At 40.4% G+C, this 23,091-nt stretch overlaps 1 long non-coding RNA gene across 2 annotated transcripts; it reads left to right on the top strand.

Annotated features, from left to right (window-relative positions):
• Nucleotides 1–9,294: 9,294 nt before the first annotated feature.
• Nucleotides 9,295–15,489, top strand: LOC147583525 (uncharacterized). 2 transcript variants are annotated; one of them, XR_015248293.1, is made up of 5 exons: nt 9,295–10,345; nt 10,968–11,047; nt 13,556–13,647; nt 14,112–14,204; nt 14,986–15,489. It is a non-coding gene; the product is annotated as an uncharacterized LOC147583525 (long non-coding RNA). The 2 variants fall into 2 exon arrangements; XR_015248294.1 differs by lacking the exon at nt 10,968–11,047.
• The last annotated feature ends 7,602 nt before the right edge of the window (nt 15,490–23,091 follow it).

The raw sequence follows: 23,091 nt of genomic DNA, 5'->3' as shown, positions 1-23,091 counted from the left end.
TTGGGGGTTTTCTTTTAGTTTTATACATCTCTCATCCAAAATTATTTCTCTTTGCGGATGCCCTCTGCCTTGTGCTCTGAGCTCTTTATTTGAGCAGGAGGTATGTTCCCAAGAACACTGTTCTCATGATTGCAGCCAGAGGGATGGGCTCACTGGCAGAATTTGTGGCTGGAGACTCTAGTTTTGGCAAAAGGTCTGTGGGTGGATGGCAAATTCCTGTGTATGCCACAGAATTGTGTCACATCCATACTCCGAAATTGCGTGGTCATTCATTAGTTCTCAAACACTAAAATCGAGAAATTGAGAAGCAAAATGAAACATTCAATGGAATGTTTGGGTGGAAGCCATTCCTTTGGTAAGTGTGGTGTTTTTTCGTTGTGCTAAAGAAAGCAGAAACTGTGACTAAATTATTTCTTAATACTTGGGGGAGAAGCCTCTCCACATAGTATCATTCCCGTTCTTTGGGTGTATCCCAAATGAGATGTGTCTAGTGTTTTTCTAAGGAAAGAAATGTAAGTCCAAATATCCACCCAACAGAGTTTCTCCCTTAATAATAACAATAGCAATAATCACGGAAATGGATGGGGCGTTGCCGGCCCCTGCTCTGAGTGCTCCTGTGCACTGTCCCACTGAATTGAGGCAGGCACACGTTTTAGGCCCATTTTACAGATGAACAATTTAGGCTCGAGGTGATCTGCTTAGGGTGACATAGGAGATCGGGCATTCAGACCATCTGACTCCTGATGCCGTGATCTAAACTATTAAACTATATTGCAGGCTCATGGGCTTTCAAGTGAAACTTACATCTCCTTCCACATCACAAGGTGAGAGTGTAAGCATCAAGTCATAGCCTGGATTTGAAAATAATTACTTCTTTGCCCAATTTATTGACATTTACCAGATGATAATACATTTAATCCATCTGTTTTTCCATCTAAACATACACCCAAGGGTCAACTCTACTCTCTTTAGCTAGGTGTCATATCAATTTTCAGGGTTTTTAAAAATGCCTTTATTCTTAGCCTGTGAACAATGGAGAAGACCAACGTGGAATCTTTTCTTTGTCTAAAGTACCTTCAAAATTCTCTCCTCTCAGTTAAGGGCTAGAATAGTGGCTCTAAACTTCCCATGCTTTCAGAAGGCAGCAATAAATTTTTACTAATTATACCTTAATTTATTGATGAAAACGGCTATGTATTGAGCTAGGTTGTGATTGGAATAGTGATGGTAGTTTCTCCTAATAAGAACATTTGGTTGAAATCCTTGCTGTTTACTGTTTGCTTGTGGATTACATTAGAAATCATTTTTTGAGGGGCATCTGGGTGGCTCAGTTGGTTAAGCATCCGACTCCTGATTTCAGCTCAGGTCATGGATTGACCTCACAGTGACATCCAGCCCCAGGTTGGGCTCTGCTCTTAACAGTGTGGAGGCTGGTTGGGATTCTCTCCCTCTCCCTCTCTCTGCCCCTTCCTGGCTCACGGGCATGCGCACACACACTCTCTCTCAAAATACATAGATAAACTTAAGAAAAAAATCCCTTTTTTTAATCTGTTAATTACCTGATAGTTTTTCACTTCTTGAATTGTTTCCTTGAATTCATATTTACTCCAGCTCCCTTAATTGTGAGGAAAGGATCCAATTGTAATGATCTTTTTAAATGAGCTTAATTTTGGTTCACACTCTATGGAATATTTATCTTGTATGAGTGCCAATAAGAGGGAAATGGGATGACATTATAGTTTTATTTGATATTTTTGCCAATATATAGGCAAAAAATTACTGATAAAATAGTTACTACGTGTCGTGCTTGGCTTTACATACCAAGTCAAGTGTTTTTTGAACTTTTTAAAAAAACTTAACAAATTATTCATTGTTTTAATGAGATTTTCCTCTCTGAAGCTTAAGTGATTGAGAGACTGGAACCTTCCTATGTCTTCAGCTTTGTTCTTTATGAACTTTCTTTAAGAAGGAATGATACTCCAGGTGACCCTCAGAGATTATATCAAGCAACTAGTTCGGATGGGTGATAATCTTGCTTCCTTTTCTACAAAGATAACCAGGGTAGATATATAGGAACCGCACCACTTTCCTAAGAAAAGATAACTAATATATTCAGAATAGAACTACGTTTGTTGAGTCCTGACCATCTGCTGCCCACTGTACTGATTCTGCATTACTATCTCATTTGTTTGTTACAGCGATCCCTTAAAGTGATTACTAATAACCTCATTTTACAAATAAGGAAACTAAGGATCAAGTCTTTTAAGTAGGCTCATCAGCTTGTAAACATGTATTTGTGGGTGTTGATGTTGTTCAATATCACTGACTTGTGGGATACGTTTCAGAAACTTCAGCGGAAGATAATGGCACAACCTCTGGTCACTTTTTGTTTTGTTTTGCAATGCACATGTAACATAAATGTCTTATTACGTTTTAAACATTTTATGAATTACACACTTTACATGTTTAATGAAAATGATTTCAGTCTTAATGCATTAAAGTCACAAATTATAAGATGCTTTGATGTTTGTCTTATAAGGGTCGCGCAAAGAATTGTGTAAAGCAGCAACGAAGTCTTTTTCTTCATGCCTTCTACCTCTGCCACTTACACTTGGCCTCCCGGTGTCTCTTCCCCAAGCAAATCACAGAGCACTGCTTTCTTAAAGAGCTTTCTTTATTAAACAGCTGCTTTCTTCCCCCAGCCCTTTCTCTCCCTGCCCCCAGCATTACTGAGATAAAATTGACATGGTATCTTGTGTAAGTTTAAGCTGTACGGTGTGACGATTTAACGCAGGTATATATGGCAAAATGATTACCACAATGGGGTTAGTTAGCGTCTCCACCACCTGATATAATTACTATTTTTGTGTGTATGGTAAGATAGCTTAAATCTACTCTAGTAGCAAGTTTAATGTATATAATACAGTGTTTTTAGCTCTCGTCATTCTGTTGTTATTATGTTGCCAGCACTTGGTCATATTATAACGGGACGTTTGTACTCTTTGTCCAACATCTTCCTATTTGCCCCAGCCCCTGGAAACCACCCTGCTACTCTCTGTTTCTATGGATTCAGCTTTTTCAGATACTACATATAAATGAGATCATATGGTATTTGTCTTTCTCTAGCTGCCTTATTTCACTCAGCATAATGCTTTCAAGGTCCATCCACGTTGTTGCAAATAGCAGGATGTTCTTTTTTTATGGCTGAACACTATTCCACTGTGCATATAGACATCACATTTTCTTTATCCACTCACCTGCCAGTTATCACTTAAGTTGTTTCCATGGCTTGTCTGTTGTGAATAATGCTGCATGGAGCATGGGGACACAGATCTGTCTTTGAGAAAGTAATTTCATTTCTTTCAGATACATACTCAGAAGTGGGATCATACGGTAGTCCTATATTTAATTTTTGAGGAACCTCTATACTGTTTTCCATAGTAGCTGTACCAATTTACATTCCCACCAACCGTGCACAAGCCCTTTTATCCACATCCTTGCCAACATTTGTTATCTCTTGGCTTTTTGACAGTAGCCATTCTAACAGGTGTAAGGTGTTATCTGTGGCTTTGATTTGCATTTCTCTGATGATTAGTGATGTTGAGTATTTTTTCGTGTACCTGTTTGAGCCATAGGCTTTATAATCTCTTCATTTACGGACGGTCTGTCCATGAATGACCTCAATTATTTCCTTTGAGTTTAAAAAAAAACTTCTATTTTTATGGTTTTCTGTTTCGTTTTGTTCTGTTTTGCCTGGTAACGTTTTCAAAGGGAAATACAAGATGGAACTTCAAGATGAAGTTTGAGGTAGCTGAGATGTTTCCATTACTTTTTCTGGATCCAGGGAATTGTGTGCCCTAATCTTAACCTAGTTCTGTCTGCTGAGTCCCTTAGCTAATAATTGATAATGGATTGAATTCAGCTGGGCAGTAGTCAGCTAAACGCAGAAGTGGGGACCCATTAGTTTGAAAGATACCGCCATTTGTATCTTGTAGCCTGAGAATTGTAGAACATGTTTTGTTCATTAGTGAAATTATCCAGTATGGTAAATGGTGTCAACTTGGCTTTCCACGAGAGTCTGATAACATCTCAAGACAATGTCATTAAAAGTCATTAATTTTTGTTTTAAGTTTATTTATTTATTTTCAGTGACAGAGAGAGAGAGAGAGAGAGAGAGAGAAAGTGTGCATGCACAGTGGGGGAGGGGCAGAGAGAGGGAGAGAGAGAATCCCAAGCAGGCTTTACACCATCAGCGCAGAGCCCAATTTGGGGCTTGAACTCGCAAACTATGAGATCATGATCTGAACTGAGCTCAAGAGTCGGACACTTAACTGTGCCACCCGGTCGCCCTGCTAAAAGTCATTGCTAATGGAGTTATTGCTGAGCCCTCATGGGTTGGAGAACACTGAAGCAGGTGGGTGCAATGCAACTGACCCTTACATCGGTGTGAAAACTGGAGTCAATGATCCTCTGTATCTCATGTGTCGTGTGACATATTTAGATGTGGGGCTAAATAATAATTTAGTATTTTTAATATCAGAATTTTTCAAAATAAGGGATCTAAGTGACATTGGCAAATACCATGCTAAAAATCTTATGTTTTGTGCAGTGTCAAAGACCGTTTCTCTTTGCAGACAGTGTGAGACTTATTGAATTTTTGTTGCTCTCTAGTGCTTAGTTTTTACAAGTGACCCACTGGGACTAAATTCAAATATGTAAGAGGACATATATGGCCAGCTGATTTTCAACAAAGATGCAAGGCCATTCAAGAGGAGAGGACAGTCTGGCATCTGCATACAGAGGAATCAAGTTGGACTTACCTTAAGTCACATACAAGAAATTAGCTCCAAATGGAATGGAAGGCAGGAACTCAGATAATTACACACTAGTGTTCATAGCATTATTTGTGCCTATAGTCAAAAAGTGGAATCAACCCAAGTGTCCATCGATGGAGAAGTAGATAAACAAAATATGGCATCTGATACAAAGGAGTATTATTCAGCCTCAAAAGGGAATGGAATTCTGATGCACGCTAGAACATGGATAAATCTTGAAAACATTATGCTAAGTAAAATAAGCCAGACACTAAAGGACAAACAGTATAGGAGTCCTCTTATATGAATTACCTAGAATAGACAAATTCTTAGAGACAGAAAGTAGACACATTGCGAATGCACTTAATGTCACTGAATTGGACACTTAAAATTGTTAAAGTTATAGATTGTATTTTATGTATATTTTATATAGGTTATATTTATTGTGCATATTTTATGCATACACATATGTATATTTATATAGGGTATATATTTCATATATGAAATATATTCATATATGTATTTTATATATATTACATTTTATATATTTTATGCATAATATATAACATATTATATATACACAGAAGGGAATAAAATACTTCTGGACAAAGAAAAGGGTAGGTAACAGCTGAAATGTAAATCTAAATATAGGCATTGGCTAAAACTGTAGGGACTACCACCTTTAACAGACGGTGAACATCTTTGAAGGGAGAAAAATTCTTGTTTTAGGTGTATGCACAATTAGTGGGATATTGGTTAGCTTTGCTAAATGGTGTCAACTTGGCTTTCCACAAGAGTCTGATGGTAACATCTCAAGACAATGTGACCTTTTGGAGTCTGAGCTGGCAGATTGGCTCTGTGTGCTTAATAATAAATACAACTATTAGCACAATGCCAGCCCATGGTATGTGCTCAATAAATACCTGTTGAATGGCACGCCTAACCCTACCAAAAGTCACAATAGTTTACTTTACCTTTCAGGATTGTTGAGGAGTTGTGTATTGCACATTTCTTCCCAGTCGTATGTTTTATAAAATGGAAAAATAATCAAAGGCACTGGAATATTCCATTTTAAATTGATAGAAATTTGGGAACACGATTGTTTTGGATTAGGATGTGCATCTAATCCTGCAATTAGGATGAGGCTGTTATTGTGATCAGCCAGTTAGCTTTTCTAGGCTGCCCCTCTGAACAACCACCCATATTCGTATTGAATTTATGTCAGGGTCCATCAAGCAAACAGGAAAAGAAGGGTACAGAAAAAAAATTCTTCAGATTAATCTGAATGAAGTTGGAATAGAAAAAAATATATAGACACTTGCTTAAATTATTTTAAAGGTAACTTGTTATTGATTACGTTTACAGTAAAAAAAAATTTTGAAAATACAATAAAGATGTATTGAATACTGACTTTAAAAAATATACATGTATACATTTTACATTCCTTCAGCCTGGAGCGTTTGGCTTCCTCTGTCTTTGTTACTTATTACTTTTAAAATTACAAAGGACAAGATGAAAAGGACTTTACTATAGCGTTTTTGACTGAGTCTAAAGTATGTGGTTGTATATTTGACAGGGAAGGGCTGCGGATCTGAAACTTCACATTAAGGAATTGGTTTTCCTTTTTACCTGTGTTCAAAATATTTGGAATTAGACATTCAGTACCACGGAGTGGCTTCAGAAAAACTTTGTTGATTGATTCCTTTAATAGACATTTGAGGAAAAGTATAGACCCACTGCTTTACTAGCCCACATGTCCTTTCAGAGCTCAGGGTGGAGAGAGAAAGAGAGAGAGAGTGAGAGAGAGAGGAAGAGAGAGAGCAGTAAGCAGACAATCATAACACAGTCGACCAAGTGCTGTAGGAAGTCTAAGTGCAGAGGGCTTTGGAAGAACTGTCTTTGGAAGGGAAGGAGAAAGCTTTGCAAAGCATGTGTAGCAGGTGTTTTGGGGGGAGGGGCATTCATCACCTCTTCTTTGCCTACCTCTGACTCCTTGCCAGACAGGCACTGGTTCTGGTCCACTGGCGGTGTGAATGGGACCTCTCAGCGTTTCTGTCAGAGAGCTTTCACTCATCCATCAGGGCTTGAAAGTATGGTGGGAACTGCCCAGGTAGTTAATGCCCCCAAGGGCGACCTCCCACTGATGGGGGAATGAAAGCCAATAGGTAAATGCTCTGTCTCTCCACTTTTACAATAACAATTCTAAGGGGCGCCTGGGTGGCTCAGTTGGTTAGACATCTGACTTTGGCCCAGCTCATGATCTCACAGTTGGTGAGTTCGAGCCTCGCATCAGGCTCCGCACTGACTGTGCAGAGCCTGCTTGGGATTCCCTCTGTCTCTCTCTCTCTTTCTCTCTCTCTGTTCCTGCCATGCTCTCTCCCTTTCTCAAAAATAAATAAACTAAACTAAACTAAACTAACAATTCTGAGAAACATCCTGTTTCTGGGGGAACATCCAGCCTCCGGCAATCTCTTCGCAAACCAATCATCTGTGCTCAAGTGCTGGATTCAGGCTCTGTTTTAGAAGAACCCAAAGGAGGACAGAAGGTGGCAGTTGAGCTGGGAGGAGTCGGTTGAGGGGAGGAGTCGGTTGAGGTTGTGTGTGGGCCCAGTGGGCAAGGTGCCTTCCACGTGGACAGCACTACAGCTGTAAAGTTACCCAGGACCAGGAGTGGTCCTTGGAGGCCTGTAAGATGATAGGATGTGTGGGGAGCAGTGGGAACGTCGGAGTATGCTGGGCTGAGGGATCTAGGAAGGTAGAGAGGTCATAGATGTCTGTTGGGGTCAATCAAGAAAAGCCTTATTAGCATGAGAAGGATTCGGGACTCTCGTCAGTGAGGTCAGGTAACATGCTCGGCCTGGATGCCATGTTCAGAGGTGAGAGACAGGAGACAGGGAATTAGGAGGATTTTAACAGTCCAGTTGAGACAGGATGAATGAGGGGGCTTCCGGTGTGAAGGGGGAAGACGTGAGAGTGTGGAGAAATGTGGAAGCGGCAGGCTCGGTGGACTCAGTGGTGACCTGGAGGACTGAAGGAGACTGAAGCCAAAGTTGTCACCCCGTGTTTCAGCTTGGCAGGCCAGGTGGATGACGATGCCTCCATGCGTAGAAACCTAGTCCTCAGTGTGATTATATCAAGAAGCAGCGCCTTTGGGAGGTGAATAGGTCACGAGGGTAGAGCCCTCATGAATGGGACTAGTAGCCTTCCAGAAGAGCCCCCCGATGGCTCCCTTGCCCCATTCACCTGTGGGAAATGCAGCCAGTGGACAGCCTCTATGAACCAGAAATTGGGCTCTCACCGACCCTGAATCTGCTGGTGCCTTGATCTCGGTCTTCCCCACCTCCCAAAACGTGAGAAATCGGTGTCGTTCAACTCACACCATCTATATTATTTTTGTTACAGCAGCCCAAATGGACTCAGACACCTCCTTGATGGGGAGGGATGGGCTGTCAGGTAAATTTAGCAAAGTTGTTGAGCGCAGGGCATGGAGGGAGTTGAATGCTGTATGAAGGCGTTTGGCTCTGTAAACCTACCTTTCCATGTGGGGGTTCTTACAGAAGAGAAAGAAGGTCAGAGAATATGACTTAGAAATTTAAAACACTAATCTATTTGCTATGGAGAGAGAGAGAGAGTGAAAGAGAGGTAGAAAGAGAGAGGGAGAGAGAGAAAGGGAGAAAGAGAAAGAAAGTGAAGGAGAGGGGGTGGGGAAGAGAGAGAGAGAGAGAGAGGATGAAAGAGAGGGAGAGAGACGGAAGCTGAATAGGGAAGGAGAAAGTCCCAAGTGAGGATATGATTTTATATGAAGTCTAGCTTCAGTCCGATCCATAAAGTCATTCTGCCTGAACCCTTTGAATCCTATATTAATCAGTCATTGGCCATCTGGATGCGTAAGGCTGGGGGCACGCTCCAGTGAGAGTAAATTTTCTGTGTCCACTTGGTGAATGTTTTTGGGTGAGGTTAACATCTAAATGTGTGAGTTTTGAGTAAAGCAGATGGCTCTTCATAATGTGGGTGGGCCTTGCACAATCAGTCGAAGGCCTGAATACAACAAAGAAATCCAGCCTCCCAAACAAGAGGGAATCTTCCAGCACATTGCCCGTGGACTTCATCTGCACCATCGTCTCTCTTGGGTCTCCGCCTGCCGGCCTTCGTACTGAAACTGTGCCACCAGCTTTCCTAGCTTCCAGGCTGCCGGCACACTGCAGAGTTAGACTTGCTGGCCTCCATGATCGTGTGGACCGATTCCTTATGCGAAATTTCTACATACACGTTCTCTGTGTTCTCCTTCCCTGGAGAATATTGATTAACCCACCCCCTGCAGGTCTCTGTCTCAGAGGAAGCGGCTCCCGTCTGCCAAAGGCAAGTTTTCTGCAAAGGTCACAGGTATAAGCAACAGCTGGTGGCTGGATGCCCCCCCCCCCGCCCGGGCGAGGGGGCCCTGCTGGAGCACCTGTTTGGACAGCCCTTTTATGGAGTGCTTGGACGATGATGTAGGAATAAGTAGCAAATCAAATTTATTTAGCTGCGAGGTAAGTTCATGGCCCTTCACAAATCTCTCCTCCATACTCCGTCTGCTCTTGCGGACCTCCTTTGAGTAACATTTATTAGCGGGGCAGCACAGGATGGCCCTGTAAGCTTCTCGCGATCTGATGTCAAAGAGAGATAGATGTCCCAAGGCCAACTCTTGGCTTATCTTCTGAGCCATGTGACTGACTTTCTGAGTTTGGCTTCCGCGTCTGTCTGACAAATATGGCGGATAACCTCTGTGTTATGAAGATTAAACCTAAAGCTGTGGTGAAAAGCAAATGAATGTTACCTGTGACAACTGCACTCCTCTGTGCCAGGCTGTGAGTTAAGCAACTAAAAAAGGTTACCACCTTAAATTGCCATGAGAGTTCTGTAACCGAGATAGTATTCATCGTATTTCCTAACGTGGAAACTGAGGTGCAGAAAAATGAAGACGTGTGCCCAAGGTCACCGGGCCAGGAAGTGAAGGAACTGACATGGTTCCCAGCATGTGTTGGGAAGTAGAGCCCTGACATAGTGTTTAGCTTCAGAGACATAGGATTCTAGAAGTGTTGTGACGTGATTGTCACTCCGGAAGCAGGAGATCTTGCTCCAAGGGACCTGAGGCTATAGGCCACTGTTGTGACGCTCATGGCCATTGGGGATGTTGCAGCAAGAGAGGTGAGGGGTGGGCATGTCAAGGACTCCAGCCATCTTGAGTCCGACCCATCCAGTGGGCCTTGTGTATTCCCACTGCCTCCCGAGCACAGTGGCTTGGGGAGGTGAGGAAATGGAATCGAGAGGAAAACGATACTTGTAAACTTGATTTTGGTAGGTCATTTTGTTATGTTATCATTAAGATGGGAATCTTTGGCTTGAAAAAGTCATAAACTGAAAACCTGCTTCATCTCTGAGTTTTCACAGATTTCAAGGATTTGGTCCAAATCCAGAGCCTCGAGACAATAAAAAGGCTGCTGAATGGTTACTGAGGAGAACGGCTGAACTCTCAGTGAGCTACTTCGACGGTATCTGAGGCATTTAATTTTCATGGTCTTGCAGTAAATTGAAAGGCAAATTATAAAAGTGAGGCTCGGTTTTGGTCAGGCTCCAATTTACGCGCTTTGGGCTTCTCCTAACTAGACTGTGGGGGAAGCCGGCTAAGAAAGTTTAGAGTTAAAGACTTTTGCCAAGATGTCCTGTGTGAAAAGTTCTAGCATTTTGTGGTATTTCCAAAGGCGTCTCATTGTGCACTCTTGGGCCTCATATTATTCACGGGTTTGGAAAGTGGGCCTTGGCTTCTGGCAGGTAATATTTTAATGAGCAAGTGATAAGTTAGAGACCATTGTCTAGCGCGTTTAGGGAAATCACGTTGAATCTGTTTCAGCGTTAAAATTTCATTATTGCGTTCGTTTCGTGGTTTGCCTTTCAACGGAGAGCGAGGCCTGCAAGGGTCTGCGTAATCATTGAGACCTCAGAGCCTCAGTTTCTTCATCGGCGGCGTGTGATGTGACTAACCATCTCATGGTGACGTTTCATGGAATCAGTGGAATTAATTCAGTAATCATTGTGAAAACTTAAAGTTGTTGGCATATATTAAGGATTTATATAGTCATCATTAACAGGGAAAAAAAACCCCATCTGTTACAGGAGGAACCGAATCGTTTGTAATCCATGAGACTGAAGAAGAGCCATCTGTGGGTTTCAACCTAAACAGTAGTTGGACTCAGGTATCTGACTGAATAGCTCTGAGGAAGGTGGCCTTTAAAGGAGAGAAAATGGATTTCCTGTCTACTCTGAGCTTCAGCCGATTCTGAGAAGGCAGAGGAACAGTTTCGTGGTGCATCAGGGTTTCGTTTTTACAACTGGTTATACACACAGCCCTCCTCGGAGGGTTCAAATGGGTAGTTTAGGAGAAAAAACCCATGTCTCTGTTCTTGAAGGCCAATTTGGGAGTGCATATTTGGGATTTGGGATCTCATTGGGAAGTCTGCGTTATTTAAGTCTCTAAAACGAGCCCTTCTAATATGACCTCAAGCTAATGTGTGGGTTTGTTTGAATAACAGCTTCAAGTTCATTTCTTCCACCCGCCTCTACCAAGCAACCCGAGACACAAGTATTGTTTTCCTGTGAGCGGTGGGCTGGTCAGGTAACAAATTGCCCCAGACTTTGGTTGGTGAAACAGAATTCAAGCTTATTTCAGTTGTTCTGGGCTTTAAAAAAAGAAAAAAACAAAACAAAACAAAACAAAACAAAACAAAACAAAACCTTTCAGAGGCTACTGATGTGAAAATACTGTGTTCTTGTCAGGGATTCTACAGATGACAGAGCTCTGTGCCTTATTTTTCTCTTCCCTCCACCCCCACCACCATCTCTCGCCAGACAGAATAGGTGAAGAGGTTGAACTGTAGATCTCCTTTCTCCTGTTTTGCTGCTTGTGAAGTCTGCCAACAGAATCCACCTTGACAAAGTCAAGGACTGTGCGTTTAATGTTGAACTGAGTGAATAAATTATGCATGAAATTGTGCCAGAGTCTCTAGTGTGCAGAATTGCTCCTTTTGATATGAAAGGTTAATTCAGAAAGGAGTCCAAAATAGCTGGAAATTGTGGGGATAAGTGGATAGTATTCACTGTTGTGAGCTGTTATTACTAGAAATTGCATTCCCTCTCTGGCTTCCCCGGAGATTTCGCTTTGCCAGTGAATATAAACTGTACTCAATAGAATAGCATTTAGGAGTAACAAGAGTGTATGTCCACACACAATAAAATATTCTAATGGCGTTTTAAAAAGAAGTTGTACTTTTTCATGTATATCATGCACCCCAAGGAAGAATTTCTATTGCATTTAGGTCAAGAACAAGGCATATCAAACGTAATGAGTTTTGCGCCTCTATGCAAGGGACTGCCTGGGACTCCCGTTTCAGAGTCGGGGCTGGTCATGCCACTGATTAGTTATGCAAGCCCGGTTCCTGATAAAGCCCAAACCATACTTGCTTAAAGAAGGAACAGCCCCCAATTGTTTTATCACTACATCTTACACATCCAGCTTTAATTCAATCTTTGGTAAATTTATGAAGCTCTTCAACCTGTTTCTCTTAAATGTCCTTTTTACACACATCCTTATATCATTTTTATGTTAGTTCATTATTTCCAGCAGAAAAACGTAGTTGTCTGGAAAGCTACATTTTACTTAAAATACACACACACATATTTTTGGAGCTTGTTAGAGACTCCTTTTTGTGTTTCCATCACAAGGGAACAGAATTGTGCCACCAGACTGTGGAAGTTGTTTATTTTTGTCCCTCTCATGTACATTTTCAGAAATCATCCCCTTCTTAATCTCCACTGGGGACTGGTAGTTTTTTCCTCTAATTATAAAGTGGTCTCATTTCTGACCTGGGGTAGTTTTTAATTTTAATTCCTGGCTTGTGTTTATAAACTGTTACACTCTATTATCCTGTTGGGAACATCGAAAGAAAGGCTTCGGTCCTCTGTGTTGGTTTTAACAATTACATATTCATTCAGTGTCTTAGAATGTATTTTTGGGGAACCAAAGATGCATTTTTGATGATTTTTTTACTTTCTGTGTTTCTCTTATCTATATATTTCACATTAGCGATAAAGCTTTTAAAACACTAGACGGGTGACGGTGAATAGTGGTAGTATTTTTAAAAGTCTAATGGGAGTGAACAAAATTGATATGGTTACTTTTTAAAGGTATTCTTCTTTATTTCAAATGTTTATGTGGAAAAAGATAGAGAACTCTTGGCACAGGGAAGGTATTCCTACAAATTTTGGCAGATGCTGGGTTAAAATAAAGTCGTTGCTCAAACGCCAAGGTGCCTGTGGGTTGTTTTTTTTTTTTTTTTAATGTTATTTTGTTACTTTATGGCATTACTGAGGAGCATTTAAAATGACCAATCCTTACCCTACTCATTAATGCCAAGAGTGTTAAGTTTCTTTATTCTGCTGTCTGTGACTCATTAGTCTGAGTTCTGGACAGCAAATTGGCCAAATGGGCTCTTGTCACTGGAAATTGTTCCTTCTGCACAGTGAGAATATTCTGTGCCTGAGGGGTTGCAAACATTTTTTCTCGTGTGAACCTGAATGCCCCAGGCTGCTAAAAGTCCACAATTAAGTCACAAGGCAGTATGGAATTGTGTGTAATATTCCGATGACTTGATTACAGGGGTGTCTGCTCCTGCGATTCTAGATTTGATGTATTTAAAATGTTTCAGGCCAACCAAAGATGCCTTTTTGATGCAGTTTCAAATGCCTCCAGCAGATCAAACTGAAAAGTCATTGAAGAAACAACTTTGTAACATGGAGGGTAGGTATTGAAGGTAGCAAAGGTGCTGATTGGTGTGTAATTATATTTTACACAATTCTGCAAGGTGAACTAAATAGTAGAAGTTTCCATAGAATTATGTGACATACACGCACACGTACACAAACTAAAAAAAAAACAAACAAAGATCTTTTAAGAGGTGCTCAATCTAGCATTTATATATATTTATATATGGATATAGGTATATTTGCACACCTTTATCTGCATACAAATGTTTTTACGTATATATCACATGTAATGCAGGTAATGATTTTACATATGAATGTATTTTACATAGAAAATAATTGTAAATATTTAATATAATTTTAAATATGTTTGAATAGTTCTAATTGCGTGTAAATATAGTTTGTATAATTGTAAAGTAACATGTCAATGTATTGTTTAAACACGTGATTTAAAATGACGGTGACAGAATGCTCGCTTTTACCCCAGTCATTTTTTTTCAGGCAAAGAATCACCCAAAGAAACAATTTAGAGGCAAATGGAGAATCTTTTCCACAAGTAATTAATACCTTTAAAAGCATGTTTGAAATAATTAGGTAAGAGAATCAATCTCTTTTAAAAGCTTTCAATTCACCAGAGGCTCATTCACCAGCTCACACCTGCTCACCAACAATCCAAGTACCCTGACACCATCAACATTTTCTTTATCCACCATCCTCTTTCTTGAGGGAGAGGAAAGTAGATACACATTTTCTTAAAAATTTATAGAGCCCCTCCACAAGGTCCAAAAGCATGATGCATTCACTGTTTGTCGTGAAGTGAATTTTTAAAAGCTCGGGTTTAAGATTGCATGTATTAAATGCACATAAAATGAATATTTTGTTTGTGAAATATTAAACATGAGTACTCCCCCCCCCCCCCCGCCCCGAGGTTGTGAAGCACAAATATGGTCCTGCCGTGCGCCTGTGCTATCTATGTTGGGACACTCTGGGGCTTTATTAGCTTTTCTTTAAATCATACAAATTATTCCTTTTAACTATAAATGATCTTTTCTGTTGCGAAGTTTCCTTGACTCAAGATAACTTCGCAAAAGCATGTGTAAGTTAACCAGAAATGCAAGGAAAAAGTAACTCTTGTTCAGAAGCGATTTATCTTTTTAAGCATCACTTGGGGGCGATATAAAAGGCAATTCTTAAAATGCAAGTAATCTTTAGGAAAAATATTATGAAAGGACTTTATTAGTATTCCGTTGTGTTGTGTTAGCATCCATTTCATGGGAAAGATGTTTCATTTTAACAAGATCCTCTGCTGCAAGAAAATTAATTTTTTTTCCCTTTGGCACAGCTCCAATCTTTCTTTTTTTCTTTCTCCTCCCAGTGGATGAAATGATCAGAGTGGAAAACACATTTTTATGAAAGAACAAATTTACAGGTGAATGTGACCAATGAAAATATTTGAAGTTAAACAATGAAAATCAAGTGATTGATGCAGCTCTTTTTTGGTGAACAGTTTGGAGTTCTGCTGACTGGTTAAAAGGAATGGCCATCTACCCCAACTAGTGAGGGAGCGTGTTTTAATCCACTAATGTTGCATATTGATCTTGGAAGATTTGCAATGTGATACGTGCGATAGATATTTTTGCAGCTGGTACCAAGTGTATCCAGTACTAATATTTATTTTATTATTCATTACATTCTTGTACTTTCCAATTTTTAGGCATAAAATTTGATATTTACCCTTGAAATACTGAAAAAAAAAATCAATTTTCCTACCCTTTGGAAGTCTAGGAGAACGCTTTCTCTTTTGGTTGCAGTGTGCATTGGTTTCCTATTGCTGTTGTAACAAATTACAGCAAATAAACCATGTAAATTGATTATCTTACCATTCGAATTCTCACTGAGTTAAAATCAAGATGTTGGCAGGACTGTGTCCATTCTGGAGGCCCTAGGAGATTGTTTCCTTGTCTTTTCCAGCTTGTAGAGACTATCCACAGCCCATGGATCATGTCGTCAAAGCCTTGTTACGTCCCTGTGGCCCTTCTTCCATGGTTCCATCTCCCTCTGCCTCTCACCTGAGCAGGCAAAGTCTCTGGCTAGGGACTCGTGTGCCGAGGTTGGGCCCATCCAGATAATCCAGGCCAACCCTTCACCTCAAAACCCTAAATGTCTGCAAAGTCATTTTTGCAAGGTAAAGTTACAAGTTCACAGGTTCTAAGGATTTGGATGCAAACATCTTTGGGGGATGAATATTTTGCCTATATGTGCAGAAAGGTGAGGAAAGTCGACAGCAACAGCAGTTGTTGCCTTTTATTTTATTTGGTGCCTCTTTTTGTGCCCTCTACAAAAGTGACCACGTATGGATATATAGTCGGCACCCAACAATTATTTGTTGGGTAACTGAATGAAAGATTGATCGATTCTCATCTGTTTTCATCAGACGGCATTATTTAGAGCATGTAGCTGAAGTGGGAGGGCATTTCAGGACTGGTCACCACCAGAGACATGGGAAGGTTTTACAGGGGTTTACTGACAGGTGCGAGCAAATACCGGGCTTGGTATGACGTTTTGTCAGAGGCGTGGGGGTATAATCAAACTAAGTGTCAAGTGTTCAGGTAAAGTCACAGTTCACACTCAGAGGTCTGAGTGCAAGCCTTGTACATCTGTTCCCTGAAGGAAACAGTGAGCAGAAGGTACATGATTCTGAGTATTCCTTCAATCTGTAAAATACAGGGAAGGGACCAAACAAAGCTCTGCGCACACAGGGCACCTAGAGTAATCTGGCGTCATGGATGATTCTTCTTGGCCATGGTGAACAGGGTTGTGAAGTTTCTTGTATCTCCTGAGGATTAGTGGTCATGAACCTTGGGTTTGAGAGTAAGCCAAGCACACACCTGCCTTTGTTCCTACTTTAGAGATGGAAACCTGAAGGGAAAAGTGTTGGGATTTGGACCATCAGACCTGCATTCAGATCTTGCATCACTGGGTGACATAATGTATTTATAAAATATGATAATATCTACCTTATGGATCAGGGGAGGGGTTAAAGATATCTTTATAAGGCTTTAGTGCAGGAACAATAAAGCAGCCACTCCATAAATAACAGGTTCTCACTATTATTGTTCCTATAAAACTTCTCACCCAGCTTCTCATTTTGTCAGTGTTGTGTTTTTTAAAAATAGTATTCCTCTCAGATAATTAAGGGACTTAGCTAGTTAAGAGTTTAGGTTCTGGATTTATTCATTCATTTAGTTTCATTTTTTTCACACATTCCAGCATTTTCTATTACTGATTATTCACCGTGCAGTGGGCTGTGAATACGATAATGAAGAGAACAGATGTGGTCTTTTGCCTCATAGTGCTTTCACTCTAATGGAAGGGAGAGGCCATTAAGGAAACAAACAGATTAAAGTTCAAATCCTGATGCTTCAACTTATCAGGTGTGTGGTCCTGGGCAGTTGACTGAACCTCTCTGAATCTGTTTCCTGGGGTTAACAGAGCATAACTTGAAACATTAAATTACATCATGCATAGAAATGTTTAGCATAGTCCTTGGCACATAAGAATTATTCTTTTTTCATTTTTAAAATTATTATTTAGTACCTAAAGAAGTCATGGTACTATTTTATTTTGATATTTTTTCCGGTTTATTTATTTTGAGAGAGAGAGAGAGAGAGAGAGAGAGAGAATCCCAAGCAGGCTCCATGCTGTCAGCACAGAGCCCGATGCAGGGCTCGATCCCATGAACTGTGAGATCAAGACCTGAGCTGAAACCAAGAGTGGGACACTTAACTGACTGAGCTACCCAGGTGCCTTGATGTGGTCCTATTTTTGATGAAGAAGTTATACCTTTTATAGGGAAAGCACCAAATAGCATATAAACTTTTAAAAAAGTGCAGCTGTGTTCTAATCTTCCCTCCCTGATTCCTTAAGCTCAGTATTTTAGGGAATACTACTAATATGATGGCTCTCTTTTTAAAAATTTTTTTATTAAAATTTTTTTTTACATTTCTTTATTTTTGGGAGACAGAGAGAGACAGAGCATGAGCCGGGAAAGGGCAGAGAGAGAAGGAGACACAGAATCCAAAGCAGGCTCCAGGCTCCGAGCTGTCAGCACAGAGCCCGATGCAGGGCTTGAACCCACAAACCACGAGATCACGACCTGTGCCGGAGTCGGCCGCTCAACCGACTGAGCCACCCAGGCGCCCCTAATATGATTGCTCTTATACCTACATGTATTCCTATTACTGTTCTTCCTACTCACACTTTACTAGGGTTTTGCTCTGTGTTGGTCACTATTCTAATCCCAGTGCCTGCGTTGCGATACTTCATCCGCATCACAGCCTGTAGGATGGATCAGGGGCTGTTACAGAGCGCATTTCACCGCTGGGAGAATGGAGGCAAGAGGGTGAAACCCTAGGTCTACATCAAGGGTGTGACGGGCCAGAACTCTAACCCAGGTGTTATGACTCTGGGTCCAACACACCTCACAAGGATGCAGGATTTGGGATAACTTTCCAGGGAGGCCAATTTCATGGTGGAGGATGATGTGACACTAGAAGAGGAATATAGCCCTGAGATTTTCACACTGCTGCTCGAAGAGAAAAGATATAGGACTCATTTGCTCATATGTTCCTTACTTGATCAGGCTCTGAATGCCTACCCAGTGCTGGGTGCTGTTCAAGGAGATGAAATCTGTGCCCTCAGGGAGCACTCAGTCCATTGTGGGGGCAGGTAGTGACTAGGAACAGGTTGTGAAAATAGAGTGTGCTGCCTCGTCCAACAGGTCTGGGTATGTGGTCCTCAGAGAAGTTGAGAACATCTCATCTAGCCTTGGGTGGCCAGGAGAGGTCTCCTAGAGGAATTAAGTTGTGGGGAAAATTCAAGATTTGCTTCCTAGAACCTTAGAAAATTATTTACTAAGATATGCAGATGAACGTATATCGTAATAGTTGAACATACGGGCTTTGGAGTTAAAACTGCCTGCTTTCAAACTCTATGTCTGCCATTTTCTGATGTTTAGACCTTTTCCTCATTAAGCGGTTGGAGCCCGCATCTGAAAAATGGGAACAATGAAAAAAAGTACCTCTTTTTCTTTGAATGGTAGTGAAGACTATATCTAAAACTGTTGGCGCAAAGCCTGGTATGTGGTAAATGTTCATTTATTATCATTGCCCTTGTCATTGGCGTCATCATTATCATTATCAGTGTTTTTTTTAAGAAATATGAAATGGCATGATAGGTAACAAAGGGATTATTTTGGTTGTTGTTGCTGAATTATTAAGAAACATAGTACGTTGGCCCTAATTTTGGGGCTGGAAAAATTTCAGACAAGTTACAAGTCCCTGTGATCTTATACAAATATATATTACTGGAATTGATGTGTGCAAAGAGCACAGTTTGTTTTTACCCTAGTTGAAAATGTGCAATGACATAATGTTACCCTTTAAGATAACAGAAGCCAGCTGCCCCATTCATATTTAAATATGAGTCACCTTCCAGGGAGACTTGCAAGATTCCATGTGCCAAGCTGGAAAAGTAAAACTTGCTAGCAAGGCAGGAAAGAATAAATTCACACTTGGAAGTTGGTATTATAGGCTAGAGGCCCCATCTAGCCAATTCCTTTATGGAGCAGAAAATAGCACCCTAGTGGCCAGAGAGAAGAACTGTAGCACCATGGCATCATGGTCCATGTTTTGGAAGCATGGAACCCTCCTCACCTTTGGGGAATCGTTTCCACTTGATTAAAAATATTTTGTGTAAGTGGTACACATGCCCAGGCACAAACAGAGTCTGCTGTAATGCCTTTTAAAAAACAGAGTGTAGTTATTTTTTAATTTATCCCTAATTTACCTTGGGATTGAGTTGGCTGACCACTTTCAATGTCTTCCATTTCAGCAGAGCAGATCTCAGAAGCAAAGTAAAGACCAACTTCTTGACTATTGGTCCAACGAAAGGAAGGCCTGAAATGTCAAATAATGTGGGTCTTCATAAGTGTTTGCTGAGAACCTATCAGAAAGGGGAAGCCTGTGTGTGGTACTTGGGAACAACATTGAAAAATTAATTATGTATGTAAATTGAATTGACACATTGACGACTGGATGAGGTTAGAAGGCTGGTTTGAGGGAACAATCGGCTGCTAATTAGGGTTCCCCTCACGATCGAATCAGATTTGCTATGGGTCTGTCTCTGTAAACTTTTACCTGCATGAGAATTCAGTGGTCAGTAATAAAATGCGATTGAATCAAAGCTGGGAAGTCAGTTCAGTTTAAGTAGCTTTGGATAAACTGTTGTGTCTTGTTGCACAGAGTAGACCACATCACTGGCAACAGTCACGCTCACCCAGAATGGCAGCAGACGCCCTTTTCAGGAATAAACTTGTTAAAGAAGGTAAAACAGCAAGTATAAAGGGGGACTTGAATTTTGCCTTTCCGTCACATCTTTTGGAGGACAACGCAGCTATTTGAATTCTGAACTTCTGTTCAAATTCTACCACGTTAACAACATAAGTCAAAATGCACGTAAGGATGTAACAGTGAAGATGTTCCGAGTAGCGTTGTTTACTTTAATTCAAACTGAACATAATATAAATATTTACAGCAAGCAATTAAGTAAATGATAAACACCCGTACAATCATACATTCTTGTGCTATTAAAGGAGCTGTTTAGAGTCATGTATATGGACATATAAAGATGGGTACTACAGATTACTAAATGAAAAATAAGGCAGTAGGTCTGATCTTGATTATCATAATGATCCCACTTAAGTGGTATATTTTTGTACACTATTCTTTAGATGAAAAAAATTTATGGGTTGTCTATTTGACCTCTTTCCATTTCCATTAACTTAATTATTAAATTGCTTTTGGTGGAGTTTTAATGTTTGTTTTCTTAGCTCTGTAAAAGATAACATTTACTCTTCTTAAAGAAAGTTAAAATATATGACCCATTATTTTCTCAACTCTGTAACTAGTTATTTATAAGAAAAGCAAAAAAACAAAAATTCTTGCCCACAAGAATATTCCTACTTTAACGATGTCCCCGTAATAAGCTGAATCTCTTATGTGTTCTTGATGGCCAATCTAGTATCAGTGGGACTCCCTTAGAGAGTCAATATATATATTTTGTAGGAGTAAATGACAAAGAGGCACCCCTAATCTGCTTGAGTAAAAGCCATCTCACTTCCTCTCTCTGCTGTCATCCCTCCAGCTTCCTGCAGTTATAGAAGCTGAGAGAGTAAATGGTAAATGGTGTCATATGATCATAAATGCTGCCTCCATTAATTGTGTATGAAGAAACATTTTATAATTTCAGTATTAAATTTCATTTTACATTGCCTTTAGGTTGTTTTGATAGTTCTGACACTGGATAAATTCTGCAATTCTGGGAATGCTATTCCACCTTGCATAATTTGATGAAATGAATTTTAGAATGATTCTGGCTTTAAGTTATATGGGAGGCTACATATGCCTGTATTTTGGGTCAGGATTTCTCATTCTCTCTCGGTGCTACTGACATTTCGGGTTGAATAGTTTATTGCAGAGGGCTGTCTTGTGCACTGTAGGATGTTTAGCAGCATCTCTGGCCTCTACTCATTAAATGTGTCATGGCTCCCCTCTTGAATTTGAACAATCAAAAACGTCTCCGGAAATTGCTAGATGTCACTGGGGGGGAAGGTGAATTGCCCTTCCCCCATCGGACAAATACTGGCTTAGACTGATACATATGCATAGTGTTAATGGGTGTTATTTTGTGGTGGTGAGAACACAAATGATATCCCCCCCTTCTGTCTGCTTATCTTATTTAAGGTGCGCAGATTGATGCGTATCACTCTTAGTTTAGAAAAAAGGTCAAAAGACAATAAATAGACAAATAAATAAATAAATAAATAAATAAATAAATAAATAAATCACAGCTCTGAGAAGCAGAACACACAGTGCTAGTAGGTTCCTATGGTCCTTGCTGTTGTAGGGCACTTTACAATTTGCCCATACGTTCCCACACACCTCATTCTTTTGGAGCCCTTCGATTTTATGAAGTAGGTGAATAGGAATCATTACCTTCCTTCTTTATAGATATAAATGCTGAGGTCTAGGTTGATGCCATCCAAGTGGTTATTTATAACAGAGGTTGCCCCAGAGCTCTGGATTCCTTAATTACATTAATCATTGAATGAGGGCCCATAGCCTTTTCTATGGGTGACTTGTAGGCGTGGCTCTGAGTTGTGTTTGCCCCAGGGAGCAGGGTGCATATCACTGTGCTTGGGTACACTCTTTAATGGGGGATTGGAATTGACAAATAGAAGGGCAGAAAGATAAGGCCTCTCCCATTAAAGATGTGAACAATGGTGGGGTTTGACTTGGAGGCTGATTTCCTTGACTGAACTCCCACCCAGCGTTCCGAGACACTCAGGATTTTAGTACACAAGGAGACTGACGAGTGTCAGTCTTGCGAGTTCTTTTCCGTAAAATCCTTTATGGACGCTGCTTCTCGGTCTTGGATGCATATTTATTTTGAGAAATTTTAATGGGATTAATTCACCTACTTTTAAGAGAAACAGATCCTTCCAGATTTCCCTTTATATTAAGTTTCCCAGGTTCTCCCTCTCTCTCTTTTTTTCATTGGTGCATTTTCTCTCGTTCCATTAACATAATGGGAATTAAGCGTGTGCATCGGCTGGCACACATGCCCATATGCTGGGAATTTAATTTCTCAGTCTAGGTGTGACTTAGGTAAGGAACAGTAATTATTATTACCCATTAATATCAGGGTGCACAAAAATACCCTGAGAAGTAAATATTTAATATTTCACACTCATTGCCTTTTTTTAAAGTTTTTAATTTACTGTGTGCATCGCAAGCAAATTGTATGTCTTCTCTTCTCCCAGTCTTAAAATTAAGCTCTTTTAATTTTGAATAGCATCTGGTTGTTAAACACACACCATTTTATTTTCTTACACTGAGTGTGGAGCATTCCAGCATATCTGAAAAGGAGTCAACATACAGATATAGGTGAGTGTAAGAAATCTCATTTTAGATTTTAATTTTAGTTTCAATTTTAAGAGCATTAATACCTCGCCCCAGTGACTATACTTTTAATTTAACCCACTGTGATTGCATTCTCACATTTCAAAACTGACAAATGAATGGGGAGGAAGGGAGGGCTTTATGTAGTGTTGGACTTGGCATAACTCCTTTAAAAGCAACATTACCCATCTCTGGATCTTGGAATGCAGTGCAAAGAAGAGAGCCCAGCGCATAATTTGGTTCTCCAAATAATTCTTGAACTAATCAAATCAATCTGTGCCTTGTAACTCCTCCATTCCCTCTCTTGGCTTCCTGGTCTGTTGACTTTACATCTTCTCTCATTCTGCCCTTGGATTGACCTTCAGATCTGACCATTTGTCTTCAGGGTTGTGACTTTCTGTTCTGTGACTTGCTCAAGTCTGTAGGGCTAAACTCTGAGTGTGGCCGTCACTTATGTCCTC

Source organism: Puma concolor, chromosome A2 (assembly GCF_028749965.1).
Source record: "Puma concolor isolate L17-30 chromosome A2, mPumCon1.1.hap2, whole genome shotgun sequence".
In the NCBI taxonomy this organism is placed as follows: Eukaryota; Metazoa; Chordata; class Mammalia; order Carnivora; family Felidae; genus Puma; species Puma concolor.
Note: the sequence above shows the minus strand (reverse complement) of the source record. Positions and strands in the feature narration are given on the sequence as shown.